General features: G+C 35.2%; 1 protein-coding gene and 1 long non-coding RNA gene across 8 annotated transcripts in view; one reads left to right on the top strand and one right to left on the bottom strand.

The window, feature by feature from the left end:
- The window catches only part of ARHGAP21 (Rho GTPase activating protein 21), a 136523-nt gene that overhangs the window by 79437 nt on the left and 41340 nt on the right, over nucleotides 1–15746 (bottom strand). The window lies entirely within an intron of this gene.
- LOC125753414 (uncharacterized) overlaps nucleotides 1–15746 on the top strand; it is an 81640-nt gene that overhangs the window by 63159 nt on the left and 2735 nt on the right. The gene's annotated exons all lie outside the window — the stretch shown is intronic.

The raw sequence follows: 15746 nt of genomic DNA, 5'->3' as shown, positions 1-15746 counted from the left end.
TAAATTCAGTATTCACATAGATGATCCTTCCATTATCCTGGCCACCAAGTAGAGGAGATCAAGATCTCCTCTACTGCACTCTTGGGTTTCATCAGCTCATAACTGAAAACCCTCTGCAATCTCAAAGCAAAGATCTCACTCTTCATTCCCTCTCATTCCACAGCTCTTCTAAAACTGCAACCTGGGCCTACCTCTCCCACCTCTTCCCTGTCCCTCACAGCCCCATGTTCTCACTTCCATCATGAGCCAGCTTCATTCACTCCTTTCCCTTTCTCTGTACTTCCTCAAAGTTACCTGACAAAACCTACAGCTGGATAAATAATTAACATTGCCTACTCTGGGCCTGCACCTATGCAGTCAAACGTGAGAGAGAGAGAGGCAGAGACACAGGCAGAGGGAGAAGCAGGCTCCATGCACCGGAAGCCCGACGTGGGATTCGATCCCGGGTCTCCAGGATCGCGCCCTGGGCCAAAGGCAGGCGCTAACCCGCTGCGCCACCCAGGGATGCCCAAGGGAGCCTTTTATATTGTCTGTCAATAATAATACAGTTCTCTCCATCCCACTCATGATGGATGACTATTTCAACCCTTCTCATCCAACCTCACTTATAGCTAATGACCCTGCTTTCTATTATACTGTAAAAACATGAGGCATAAGCTGAGAACTTAGTCACTTGCCACGTCTACCCAGCCACCACCTGCAGCTGGGCCCACATTCTCCGCCTTCCTTCCTATTACAATCCTGCTCCAACGGCTTATTCTTCTAGGGCACCAACCTATGTACTATGTCCCTCTTAACAAAGATGTGGTTCCCGCAATTCGCCCCCCTTTCACATCATCTATTTTCTCTACTATTGTCCCCATTGGCACACATTTTGTAAATTCTTTAATTTTAAAATAACAACAGAATTATGGAAGCATGTAGCCCTCTCTAGCTGACAAAATCTGACAAAAGATTTGTAATGCCTACTAACTGAAACTCCAAAACACTACTGAGAGGTTAAAAGAATATCTAAATAAATGGAGAGATATACCATGTTCATGGTTCAGAAGATTCAATAATACTCTAATGTCAACTCCCCCAAAATTGATCTAAAATTCAATGAAATCGCAGTCAAAATCCCAGGGGATTTTTGTTTAGAAGTTAGTAAGCTGTTTCTAAAATTCACTTTAAAATGAAAAGTATCCAAATAGCCAAAACAAATATGAAAAAGAACAAAATTTGTGTATTTACAGTACAAGACTTCAAGATTTATCATAGAGCTACCATAATCAAGACTGAAGCCATCTGTGGAGACTGTGCATTTGAAGCTAATTTATCATAATTGCATTTTAGTTTATCCTCCCTTCTAGGAGTTAGGGATTTTGATAGAAAGAGGGAGTAACAGCAAACATAAACATGGGAGAGTCTCAATAACTGCAAAAGTCATCATATGATTAGGTAAAGTTTGAAGGATAAAGGTTATTTTTCTGGGCTTAATTACCCAAATAATTTGGTTAAGATTTAAGCGGTGACTGGATCCTCCTTTTGTGATTCAAATGAGAGAATCAGTTTATACATTCACAAGCCCCTCCCCCCAATTTATTCAGTAAATAAATATTGAGTACCTACTCTGTATCCAACATTGTTCCACCCAGTGAGGATACAAGAGTAAATAAAATATATATAATTTATTGTTTTCCAAATTAAGCTTCTTATTTTGAGATAATTACACATTTACATGTGCTTGTCGGAAATAACACAGAGGGATCTCTTAATCTTTATGCAATTTCCCTCAACAGTAACATCCTGGAAAACTACAGTATATACCACAACCAGGGTAATGACATGGATACCATCCATTCAACTTATCCAGAGCAGTTTTACTTGTATCCTGTTTATGTTCAGTTCTATGCAGTTTTATCACTTGTGTAGGTTTGTATATTCACCACCAGTCAAGAGACAGAAGAATTCCATCACCACAGGATCTCTCCTGTGGCCCTTTCAGAATCAATCCACTCTCTCCCTTCACCCCTCACCCAGGCCCTGACCTAGGCAACCGCTACTCTTCCGTATTTCTATCATTTTGTCATTTCAAGGATGTTATATACATGGAATAATATAGTCAGTAAACTTTTAGGAATGCCTTTTTTCACTCAGCATAATTCTCTGGAGATTCAGTGAAGTGGTTGCATGTGTCAATAGCTCATCCCTTTCATTGCTGAGTAGTACTCGATGGTATAGATGTACCCCAGTTACTTTAAAGGACATCTCTGTTGTTTCCGATTTGGAGCTACTATGTATAAATAGGTTCTGAACATTCATATACAGGTTTTGTGTGAACATAATTTCCATTTCTCTGGGATAAACATCCAAGAGTGCAACTGTTGGGTGATTAGGTAACTGCATGTTTAATTTTGTAACAAACTGCCCAAACTGTCTTCCAGAGTGAATATGCGATTTTACATTCCAAGATGTATGAGTGATTAGTTTCTTTGCTTCCTCAACAGCATTTGGTACTGTCATTATTTTTTATTTTAGCCATTGTTATAGGTGCACAGTGCTAGGTACTGTGACCATAATTTGCATTTCCCTCGTGGCTAATAATATACATCTTTTCATGTGTTGCCATCTCATTATATAATTGTGAAGAACAAAAGACTCTCCAAGACATAAACAAGATCAATAAATGCTTTCATGTTACACATGGGGAAATTGAGACCCAGATGGGTAAGTGATTTATCCAAGATTACTGCTGGCTAGTATGGGGCAAAAATTAAAATCAAGGTTTCCTGAATCTGAAGCTAGAATAGCTCCCCTCTATCATATTATTTTTCATCTCTTTTACTCTGTAGTCAGCACAGATTCTTCTCCCCAGTAGCTCTTTGATCTAATTTATTACATTTTTATATTCCACTTTTCCTGCAGAACCCTGACTTTAGCACTTTAGAAATTATAGATGTATAAAATTTATTTTGAGTGTATTATTAAGACTTGGCCTCACAGCTCCCAAATACATTCAAGTTTTCATTTCTTTTCCTTTGAATATATATATAAACCTCTTATATTATGATTTCATGCTTGGAAGTTTCTGAAATAAGCCTACTATGTCTTGTTCTACTAAGGTCTTCACAAAAATGAAGAGGATGGGATGAAGAAGAATAAGCAATTTCCTTTTTGATCCCTACAAACTTTTAAAGATTTCTGAATGCAACACAGCTCAGTTGTTTCTATTATTCCATCTTCCCAGAACATCACACTGAATCCTCTCCAGCCTCCTATCTTTTCCCTACAGGACAGAAAGGAAGGTTATACTTCTTTCCACATAGAAAGAGAAGATGAAAAGAAATACACATTCGTGCCTTCTCCACTCTTTCTTCTACTGAGCCACAGAGCCATTTGATCTGTTGCATTTTATAAGGGCAAAGCAGAGGCACACAATGAAGGACACAGCAGTTACAGATCCCTCCACTACAAAGACCCCTTACACATGCCCCTCACCATACTTCTCACCTCCCCACCATGAGCACCAATTCATGTACTAATGATATCAGAATCCAAGAAGTAAAGAGGTGACTAGAACAATAGCAGTTAAATTCCTGTGGATTAAGAACTGTCATTTGATCCTCTTGAAAGACTTCATAACAAGGTCACTTGATTGAATAAATAATAACTCAAGGTTAAAAGAAGCCAAAATAAAGGACAAAAACAAACTCCATAAAATCCAGATATAACAATTAGACAAAGCAATCTAAAGGAGTGAAAGGGGATCCCTGGGTGGCGCAGCGGTTTGGCGCCTGCCTTTGGCCCAGGGCGCGATCCTGGAGACCCGGGATCGAATCCCACATCAGGCTCCCGGTGCATGGAGCCTGCTTCTCCCTCTGCCTGTGTCTCTGCCTCTCTCTCTCTCTCTGTGACTATCATAAATAAATAAAAATTAAAAAAAATTAAAAAAAAATAAAGGAGTGAAAGAAGGTATAAGGGGGAAATGATCATGTAAGAATAAAGGAAATTAAAAAAAGAATAAAGGAAATTAAAACCTCACAGAAGAGAATTCAAACTGGTATGAGAGAACTTTTTAGGATAATGGAAATGTTCTAAAAGTAGACTGTGATCAAAATTTCACAACTGTATAAATTCAGTACAAGCCACTGAAATGTATGCTTACAGTAGTAGGTGAATTTTATAGTATGTAAATCATACTTCAATAAAGATATTTTTTAAAAACTCAGGTAAAAAGTACAAAGTCTAAATGTTATCCTGCACTGTCATGAAAGTAAACAAGAGTAATGAAAGAATGCCTACACATACAACAAATACATAACCCCTCAGCTATCTTTTTAACTACTTGTAGTTTAAGTAGAATGGAGATCGCTTCCTAGTACATTCCAAGAATCATTTATGATAAACCATAAAAAAAGCATTCATATTGTTTCACCTTAAAAGATTCTAATATTGATTCTATTACACCTAAGATTATGAGACCTCCTCCTATCTCTCTGAAAATGATTTATTTCATCTTACCACTGACAATGTTAGTAGTACCATTTATTTTATTTTTTTAAAGATTTTATTTATTTATTCACGAGACAGAGAGAGAGAGAGAGAGAGAGAGAGAGAGAGAGAGAGGCAGAGACACAGGCAGAGGGAGAAGCAGGCCCCCTACCAGGAGCCCGATTCAGGACTCAATCCCAGGACCCTGGGATCATGACCTGAGCCAAAGGCATCTGCTCAACCACTGAGCCACCCAGGCGTCCCAGTAGTACTGGTTGCATAAAGTAAGATTTTCTTCCTTATATATTCTGGGGCCAGACTTTTTAACACTGAAGCAACACCTTTTTAATTTGTCACTTGCTAAGAAAACACAAGATTTGAATGTCTGCGTCCTTTTTTTCATCCTTTTACATACATGAAAGTGTTCTCATAATCACAGCTGTCATCTGGCTGGATGTTTTTCTATCATTACTGAGGGAGATGGCTTGCACAGGGGGTACAAGCAGGGACTCTGGAGCCAGTCCCAGGGTCCTTGATTCTCCAGATGTGAGCCCTGGGCAAGTCCCCCAACATACCTGTGCCTCAGTTCCTCATCTTTACTGTAAGGATGATAATTACAGTGCCTACTTCATAAGCTTCTCGTGAGATCTAATGAGTCAAAGTTTATCAAGTGTTTAAAACAGTATGTCACACATACTAAGCACTAGTTAACTGCTTAAAAAAAAAAACACTGAGGTTACCAATGAATAATGACTTATTTCAAAAATGTATCATGAAAGCCCTTTCTAGATACCCAGGAGAATGGCATATAAAACACAGTTTTTCTGAAAGGAAAGACATTCAAGACAAAATCTTGAATAGACATTAAACTTTCTACTAGATTTTTATATACATCACAGTAAGTCTGATGGAAAAATGGGCTCACAGTAGTTGAGTAATCTGTCAAAAACAAAGGGCTAATAAGTGACAGAGCTCTTTCTGCTCTGTCAGAAGCAGAAAGGAAATCACAACAATCATTTAGCTTGCACTCATTCATTCATGCTTTCATTTTTGAGAGAGAGAGAGAGAGCAAGAGCATGTGGGAGGAGAAGGGAAAGAGGGAGAGGGAGAGAGAGACTCCCAAGCAAGCTCCATGCACAACACAGAGCCCAAAGGGGAGCTCAGGCTCACAACCCTGAGATCATGATCTGAGCGGAGACCAAGAGTTGGATGCTTAACCAGGTGAGCCACCTGGGCAAGTCACCCAGGCATCCCTACATATTGTTTATTTTTAAAGCACTTCCTCTATAATCCTAATGCCACAGAGAGTTAACCTTATAACGAATTATTCTTCACATATTGGGCTTCCTTGATATGGTGCTTCTCTGCAAAAATTTTCAACATATGTGGAAACATAATGCTTTTTTTTAAGAGTCTGTTTAAATTCCAATTGAGCTAAGACTCTTGAATCAACTTTTATATGCTAAGTATGGTTGGCAGCCCTTCACTTGCAGCTTCTGTTTATAGAGTCCTCCTAAAGTTTGTTTTTTTTTTTTTTTGACAATCCAGGATAACAATTGGAATTACTCTGATGTTGAATATTAGATGTATCTAAATATGTTTTTCCAAGAACTAATTCTAATTTTCAGGAGATATTTTAATATTTCAGAGATAAAAGATGATGATCAAAGAAATGGAAAAATCTAGATGACTTTAGTTTTAAAGTATTTCAAATTAAACACTTGGACAATTTAAAAAATATAACTCTTAATTTTTCAGTTTATTATTTACTTGGACATTCCTATAGTATTTTCTATCTAAGCCAACTGTTGATATTGGTCCTTTCTGCTGCTGTTCCTAAATGGTTTCACTTACCATTATTTTGAATCAACTAGTATTTGTTTTTATGTGATTCCTTTTTACTCAGAGTTCTGGATTTTCATGTAATTTTTCACCTAGCAATGCACTTTCCTCACTTCTGTCTCTTTCTCTCTGATTTTCAGATCCCAACATTTCAAAGACACAAATTCTTAATTACTCAATTTTATAACTTTGCCCTCATAAAAGATAGCTGTTTCAAATCTGAAATAAATTAAAAAACATTGGAAAGAATGTTGTGAAATTTCTAGAAATGTTTAATAGTTTAAACTACTATCATGACTCAAAAAGTTATTCCTAACTTTCTTATGACACATATAACCTGGTAACAATATTATCAGTCTCATAAAATGACAAGATGGTAAGAATCAGAATATACTTCCTTCATAGCCAATGACCCATTCAGACTCATTTCCTGGGCAAATCCGCTGAGTTGTTTTTTCAGTAGTCCTGATGGATTTAGACAACACTTGTTTCATTCTCCCCCTCCGTTCTCCTTGTGACTAATAAAAATGTCTTCATGATAACTGGGGGAAAAGTCTGAGTTTGTTTGCTGAAACAGAGAAATTACTTTCAAAGTAGTATCTAGAATGAAAATTCTCATGTGCCACCTGGCATTTGTAAAGCTTTCCTTATAATTTGAGGGAATTCCGCCTTACGACTGATTCCAGAAGCAGGTATGACTGAATCTAGCTGGCATATTTTCTGTGTCCATTTTTTTCTTCTTTAACGGTCCCTGACATTACTTTCTAATTCTGTTACTTAACATATTCATTAAAGTTAATTAAGGGAGGGTGGGGAATGTGACTAAGCTATTGGCCAGAAAGAGGAGGAAAAGGGCTGATGAACCACCACCCAAACTCTGATGTGGTTCACTGATTTTCACTGATGTAGAAAATTCCATTGTGAATATAGCACATCTTACTTATCCATTATCCTATAAATGGAAATAAGACTAATAGAGTTTTTTCTAGTTATTTTGCTATCATAGTAAAAAAAAAAAAAAAAGCATCTACGAACATCTCCTCGTTGGAAGGATGATGTCCTTTAAACTACAGTTTCTTTAAAGTATTTACATAGGATTTACCTGCTTTCTTTAAGGCATTTACATTGGTTTATATTCTGTTTAGATGGTTTCTTTTGATATTCATCTGGTATGGGATATGTCTTTATAATTTAATGCCTGAAGATGGCTTGTTAATATAGTAAATTTCAATGTGTAGTTCAAAAATCTGGTCTGGACAATGGCCATAAGCAAACACCATCATAGTATATCCCTATCCTCCTACTTCACCAAGAAGAACATATGGTTTAGGAGACTATCTCCCTTTGAACACACAGATTTGCTCAATATTGCCCCCTCAAAGTTTCTCTCATGCTCCCTTGGTACTATCTTTGGAAATACTTAAAACTCATCTCTCATTAAAAAAAAAAAATATTTATGGCTTCGGTTTTAGAGAAAAAAAACAACAAATGAAAAATGTTTTTATAAAGTATTCTGTACACACTGCACACATTGCAGGGCTGTTTTCTAAACAGCTCAAAGCCTAAATTCCATTTTATATAGAGGAAATATTTCAACTTCAAGATACATCATTGGGGGGCTCGGGGGGCTCAGTCAGTTAAGTGTCTGCCTTCAGCTCAGATCTTGATCCCAGAACCCTGCATCAGATGCTCTGCTCAGCGAGGAGTCTGCTTCTCCCTCTCCCTGTGCCCTCCCCCCTGCAAACACCATTCATGCCCACAGGTTTGCTCTCTCTCAAGTAAATAAATAAATAAATACATCATTATATCAAAATTCTTCAAATATTATCTACAATTAAATATGAGAATAAATGATGCTAAATGTTCAAATGTGAGCATTTACGGAGTCTCACCTATGTGTTAAACCATATTTAACTGTTACTACAACTTTGAGCAATATATTTACATTTTTTTTAAATGAGGCTCAGAGAAGTAAAGTGACTTTCCCACAGTCATAAAACATACAACTCCAACTGTAGAGACCTCTTCTCTAAAAAACAGCTCTTTATCCAAAATGTAAAAGACCCCAATCTGATACTTATATATTCCAGTGAAATTTTGAATTACTTACCTGGGACTATGTTTTTCATATAAAGAATGTTTGCTAAGCCTTAAAATACTCATGACTTCTAAATATTTCAGTTTTTAAAAAGTTCATCACCCATTTATTAATAGCAAATAAAACTAGGTACACAGTAAATTAACTCAAGTATTTATTTAATCTAATAAATTTTCCTCCTTATGTTACATGGCATACTTAAATCCATACAGAAGAATCATCTACTATATACTTCAATCATTTTCTTTCTTTTTTTTTAAAGATTCATTTATTTATTTGAGAGACAGAAAGATCATGTGGGGGTGGAGGGGGTATGTGCAGAGGGACACAGACTCTCAAGCAGACTTCCTGTTGAGCGCAGAGCATGACGCAGGGCTCAATCTCACAACCCTGACATCATGACTGAACCAAAATCAAGAATCTGAGGCTTAACCTACTGAGTCACCCAGGTGTCCCTCAAGCCTTAGATAAAGCCTTAGATAATTTAGATTTTACAGAAATCAAAATTCTAATATAAATACCAGGAAAAAATTATATTTCACAGAAATTTATCAGTTTGACTGCTGGACACCTTCTGAGCATACTAGGAAGAGATTTATGCCAAATAATGACTGATAACTGGGATGCCAAAATTATTTAAATATGCTTTACATAAACTTAAATATTATTTTTATTTAGCTAAAAGAGCACAGAATTATGTACTTCTCTAACAAACCATATAGAATACTACATTAATCAGTATTAAAATTTCTGCTTAGCTGCATTTTACTTTCCTGTATTTTAATAAATATGGAACTTCATAAAGGCAGGAGAGAGCCAAAGATTGGGAAGAAATAAATTACTTACTAAATGCATATTTAAAAGAATACAGTAGCGGTCAATCACATTTAGCATATATCCAAACAATAAAACAAGAACATTATATCACACAATGTTCACAGTTCAATACCATTTATACAAGGATCATCATTTTGCCCACATCACCAAAGCCTATCTGGCTCTACTGAGAATTTATAATCTATTGCGTTTTAAACCTATCTACCAAAATGAAGGAAAACAGTTTTAGTTACATTCTTCATTTGCTGCTATCTTGCCAGAAATTATCTGCTAATCATAAACATCCAATGACAGAATTGATCATTTAGAGCAAGAAACATACCTCTCTCTCTTCCAAATATAGTACTATGCTGCTAGAACTGTCTTCTTAAACATGAAGTCAATCAGTTCTTAAATTCTCATTTCATGAGGTTTTCAAATTATAAAGGAAAGATAATGAATTTCCAAAACACTTTTCTACTAAGGACTTCTGAAGGGAATTACTCTTTACTGTTATGAAGTTTAGTTAAGACTTTTATTAACAATATTCTCTCCAGATAGAGAAAGACACAGAATAAAAGATACTACATGAAAATTGATCAGAAAAAGAAAAACAGAACAAAACAAAAAAAACAGGGGCACCTGGGTGGCTCAGTTGGTTAAGTGTCTGATTCTTGATTTCAGCTCAGGTCATGCTCTCAGGATGGTGAGACAGAGCCCCAGGTTGGGCTCTACGCTGGGCATGGAGACTGCTAAAGAGTCTCTCTCCCTCTCCCTCTGCCTGCCCCCACCAATAAAAATAAAATAAAAAAATAAAATAAAATAAAATAAAATAATAAAATAAAATAAAATTAAAATAAAATAAAATAAAATAAAATAAAATATAAATAAAATAATAAAATAAAATAAAATAAAATAATAAAATAAAATAAAATAATAAAATAAAAAATAAAATAAAATAATAAAATAAAATAAAATAAAAAAATAAAATAAAACAACCAACAACATGGTTCTACAGTGTCCTAGAAGATGTAGTCAAATGAAAGTTTCCACACTTCTATCTGGGAATATACAACCTTTTTGCAAACTCACTTGGCAATATTTATCAAGAGACTTAAATTTTTTTTTGAGACTTAAATTTTATACCTTTTAACCTAATCACTAGCAAAATAATGAGACAAAAAAAAGAAATAATAATAAGAGACAATGGCAAAAATTCATATTTATAAGATATTCACTGAAGGTATTATAACCTCAAATTGGCAATTAAATGTCCAACAATAGTGACAGAAAGGAATAGCTAAAAAAATAGCTAAAAAATAACAAATAAAGAAAGGAATAGCTAAGTAAAATTATGATAGCTACTGAAGTCATAATTGTGAAAAATTATTAATGGCACAGGAAATGAATAGCATGCCCAAAATACAATCCTTAGGAAAGCAGTAAAATATAAAAGTCAGAATATGATAAAATTTATTTTAAACACACACAATCTTTGGGATCTAGGGCCAGTTTCCTACTGTTTTTATACAACTCATAGATTTTCTATAATGAACATGCCTGCGAGCACTAATAAATTTTCCCATCAGCCTTTACCGTAGCATGTGCCTTGCTGACAGGCTGTATTCTGAAAATTCCATCTGTGCTGAATGGTCCACTCCCTTGTCAGTGCCAAAGTACCTTGCAGCAGAACTCCCCAGCCACTGTACTCCAGTACTGTGAAGCAGTCTCCCAGGCCGTTACAGAGCTTCCTTACTCCAGAACATATCCTACCATGTTGTAGTTACTTGTTTATACAATTGTCTTTTTAATCGGAGCAGCTTCCTAAGGAGACGGTCCACGTCTCATTTGTGCCCAACAAAAACCTGACAGAAAGTAAGACATAAAAAACGAACTAATTTTTTTAAAAGATTTTATGTATTTATTCATGAGAGACAGAGAGAGGTGGAGACATAGGCAGAGGGAAAAGCAGGCTCCCCGGGAAGCCCGATGCAGGATTCAATCCCAGGACTTGGGATCACAACCTGAGCCAAAGGCAGACGCTCAACCACTAAGCCACCCAGGTGTCCCTAAAAACAAACTAAATTTAAATGAATTAAATGAATAGAGTTTACATAAAACAAGAATAATATAAAATGATGACTTTAAAATCTTGTGTGCAAGTCCTCCCGTTCACTTTTTTCCCTATATTTCTCAAGTCAGTAAATGTTAATAGTTTTGTTTCATATCAAACAAAGATAGAGAAATACACACAAAACTCGAATATAGATAGCCTATTTTTACACATATTTTCTTATAAAGAAGCTTTATTAACATGAGTTATTTTCAGAAGCTACTTATTTTCTGATATGAATAAAATCTTGTTTACTCTGAATCAGAGAACAGATTTTATTTTTAGGTTAAAAACAATTCTATCCGTACCCTTTGGGCAAGCAGGAATCTCCAATTTAACCTTAAATTTCAGTTCATTTTAGCTACCAGTGAATAATGAAGTCCCCTCTGAGGGGTAGAGAAGACATAGATATAGACAGACAGAAACAGTTGGTTAAGTGTCTGATTCTTGTGAAACATGACTCTAGTGAAACATGATTTCACTATTTGAAGCACTACAACGATCTAGATAGAATGTCAGGGACTCATCTTGTTAAATGTACATACAAATGAATTTTCCAAATCTAAGTTAATTTAGGATTATAATGACATTACATTGGCAACCAATGTTAGTAGTTGACTCAATTTCATTAGACTGAACTATACAGACTATAATTTCACTAAATTTTATGGAGCTAGACTGAAACATAGAGATAATATAATCCAACTTGGTCATTCAGAACATTTCATAAAAGAGAACACTGATTCTCAGAGGGGTTAAGTAACTTGCCAAAAGTTACACAATTATAGGTGACCCAAACTATTCATTAGGGTCCAAACTGAAGTAGATAGAGTAGGTCAGGGAGAGAGTATTGCATCAGACATGAAGCATTCATTTCCTTACTAGCTCTTAATGAATACAGCCTATCATAGTCTGATACTTTCAGGAGCGCAAGGATATCCTGATACATAAGGTAAGATCTGTCCTCCAAGAACCTGTACTCCAATGAATAGAAAGATGGTGTGAAGCTTAAAGGAAGAGGCATAAAAAAGTACTTAGAATTACTGGATCTTAGAAATAGGGTACTTTTTTCTTTCCCTGACATTTGGTTGAAAGGTAGCCTAAAACAGAAGCTCAGGATACAGAGCATCAAATATACAGAACTGCTCTGTTTGGGGGAGAGGGGCAGGGAGAGTTTGTACTGAAACCTGCTCTATTCTACTAGTTCTACAGAAACTCCAATAGTCTGTAAGGAGCTTATAAATCAGAGATCTAGTTCAACTAACTTATTTCATAAATACAGAAACAGGCCCAGAGAGACTCGCCAATGGTGTCATAGCTAAACAGAGCCATAGTTTGGACTAGTTTCCAGTCTTCTAATCCTGGAACTTCTCCACTACACTACAACACTAATAGACTGTTTTAGCAATTTGGGATAACAGCTAATGGATAATAACCTATCTTTCTTTTTCCTTTCATAATTTGTTTATTAAACACATACTATATGTTATGTTCACTAAAGGAAAATTAGAAAATAAAGCTAAGCAAAAAGAAAATAATTCAACTAATCTACCATTCCTCCTCCAGAGAAAATTGATGTCAATACTTTGGTGTATATATTTCCTTCCAGACTTTTTTTTTTGTAAATATATATAAATACACACTTTAGAAAAATGTCCTTCAAATCTACTTATTTTTATTTAGTAGGTTTTGAATGTCTTTTCATATTAATATATTTATCTGTGCATTGAAGGCTGCATAGTATTTCATCATATGAATAAACCACAATTTATTTGTTCATTCTTCTCTTTTAGGTATGTATATGGACCATTAAACTTTCTTATTCTACTATTGCTATTAGTATTAGTATTATTACTATTATAACTATTTTATAGAAAATCTCTGTGAAAAACCACCAGTAGTTTTTAGGATAAATTTTAAGAATGGATTTGCTACCTCAGTTTTGTTTTTAGTTTTACATACAAAATTTCAAAGTGCTATCTATACAACAGAGAACAAAGTCACAAACACGCTGACAACATTTGAGCCAGCTGTATCCATATTCTAGTGTACAACAGGTAATCATCTTCTAATTTTTGCAAAGATGCTATGATGAAAAATGATTCTTGTTTTAACTTTTTGTTTCTTTCATTAGTAGTGAGACTAAACATCTTTGCATATAACATCCTATTCTTAAAGACCTCTAATATAAATAATATGGAAAAAAAATATACGGAGAGTCTCCAGCTCAAGACTGAATTACAAAAGAACATGTCATCATTGGAGTTCAGAACACAGTTCGTGTACGAGATTATAAATGAGGGTTGACAGTAATAGCTTAAAACATGGTTGTAGAAAGCAAAGCAAGATCCCTGGGAACTAGAAGGAGAGCTTAAAATACACAGGAACTCAGAAGCGACCACATAGGGAAACAGACCCCAGATCTTAAAGAGTAAGTAGACAGTAAGTCGCTTCCGGAAAGAGGGCCAAACTGTTTCAGGTTCAGAGCAATCTGAGGACTGGGATGTACCATAACATCAGGTGGAGACATCTAGCTTTGAGTTGCCAGGTCCAGCAAAGGCAAACAAGATGATGTGATCTAACAGCATCCAGAATCCCCTGGGAAAGACAGGGCTCAGAGATGGAGCAACTGGGCTGCCATCCAATTTCTAATGTAGTGATGTACAGTCTGCATATGCCTTTCAAATGCGTCACGATTTCTTGGTCAAACTCAATGGTGGTTTTTTTTTTATTTCAAACACTTAGATACATAAAAAAATTCCAAATGCAAGAGGATCTTGTTTTATACTTTGTTCATAAAAAGTTATAATTAAATATTAAGTATTTTATACACACTTTAGAGGCACTGGTGGAGCTTAGTATTAAAGGAACTCTGGGATAAAGCATTTGGAAGGCAATAAATTATTTTAATCATTCCATAATTTATGTCCTATAAATATAGCTGGTTTCAACATAACATATTTCTGGAAACTACATTATAAAATGGATTATTTTTAATAGATAATACTTTCACAAAGAAAAAGCCCTTTAATTGGCTAAACACAGAAATGATTTAACAGTATATCAGAAAAGCAAAGATTTAACAATTTAAAGCCTCTAGAACCATTTAAAAATACAAACTGTTAAAATTTTTAAATAGGCATAAACACACCAGCTGCATATTACACAAAGAGAATCTTAAAAGTATTATAAAATACATACAATACTCATAAAAAATACAAGTCCAACATATCATAAATTTTACTAAAAATTTATGTTAGAAATAAGATGAGCTTGAAAAACCAAACGGGAATTATATATTTAAAAAGGGGCTTTTTACTTCCCTTACACTCCTTTGCTTTGGTTACAGCACAGGTGTTTATGGTTGCAATGGATGCCACAGGGCGTTTCCTTAAATACTAGCTGCCTGGACCATCTCCCAAATCAATTTCCAGATTTTTATTGATGCTGATGCTTTTGTTGCAGAATTAATGCAAATTTTGACTAAATAACTGTAATTTCCAAAGGAAGAAATAAGAGTCTACCTTCTTATAAACTAGTCCTATTTTTTGAAGACTGATTTTCCATTCACTCTGTGTCTGGATCTTCTATCTTTAAAAGCCTTTATATTCAAGTAGATAGTGTCAATGAGCACAATATTTAGTAAGTGGTTCTTAAGGACTTCTGACAAATTGAAGGCCTGATACTGATAATAACTTGCTTTGGTTACTCAAATAGAGACTACTCAAAGAACTGAAAATTGGATGACAGTCCATTCTTATGGATTTTTTTTAACAGTATACTCAAAGAAATTAGGTAACAAGTTCTTAGAGCTAGTGAATCAAAGGTAAAAGATCTGAACAGACACTTCACAAGAGATGGACTCCAAATAGTAAATAAGAAAAGATGCTCAACTTCATTAGGCAAATGAAAGTTTAAATCATGAGATACTACTAAACATACATCAAAATCTCTAAAAAAAATTTTTGTTTTAACTGACAATCAATTATTAGCAAGGATGTAGAGTAACAAGAATTTTCAGATACTGCTGATGGGAGTATAAATTGGCACAATCACTTGAAAAACTGCTTATGGTATCTGTTAAGGTTTGGCCATAAAATGTGTATCCTGTGTCCCAGTAACTTCACTCCTAGATATAGCGGAAATCCACACATATAAAAAACTCTGTTCAAAATGTTCATAGCAGTATTTATTTGTAAAGGCTAAAGACTGGAAAGAAGCCAAATGTCCATCAAATGAGTGAATAAATAAATCGTGGTAGACTCATATGATGAACTACTATAAATAAAATTTTAGGGATCCTGGGTGGCACAGCGGTTTAGCGCCTGCCTTTGGCCCAGGGCACGATCCTGGAGACCCGGGATCAAATCCCACGTCGGGCTCCCGGTGCATGGAGCCTGCTTC

The sequence above is a fragment of the Canis lupus genome, chromosome 2 (assembly GCF_003254725.2).
Source record: "Canis lupus dingo isolate Sandy chromosome 2, ASM325472v2, whole genome shotgun sequence".
NCBI classification, from domain to species: Eukaryota; Metazoa; Chordata; class Mammalia; order Carnivora; family Canidae; genus Canis; species Canis lupus.
The sequence above is the reverse complement of the archived record's forward strand: the minus strand, read 5'-3'. Positions and strand labels throughout refer to the sequence as shown.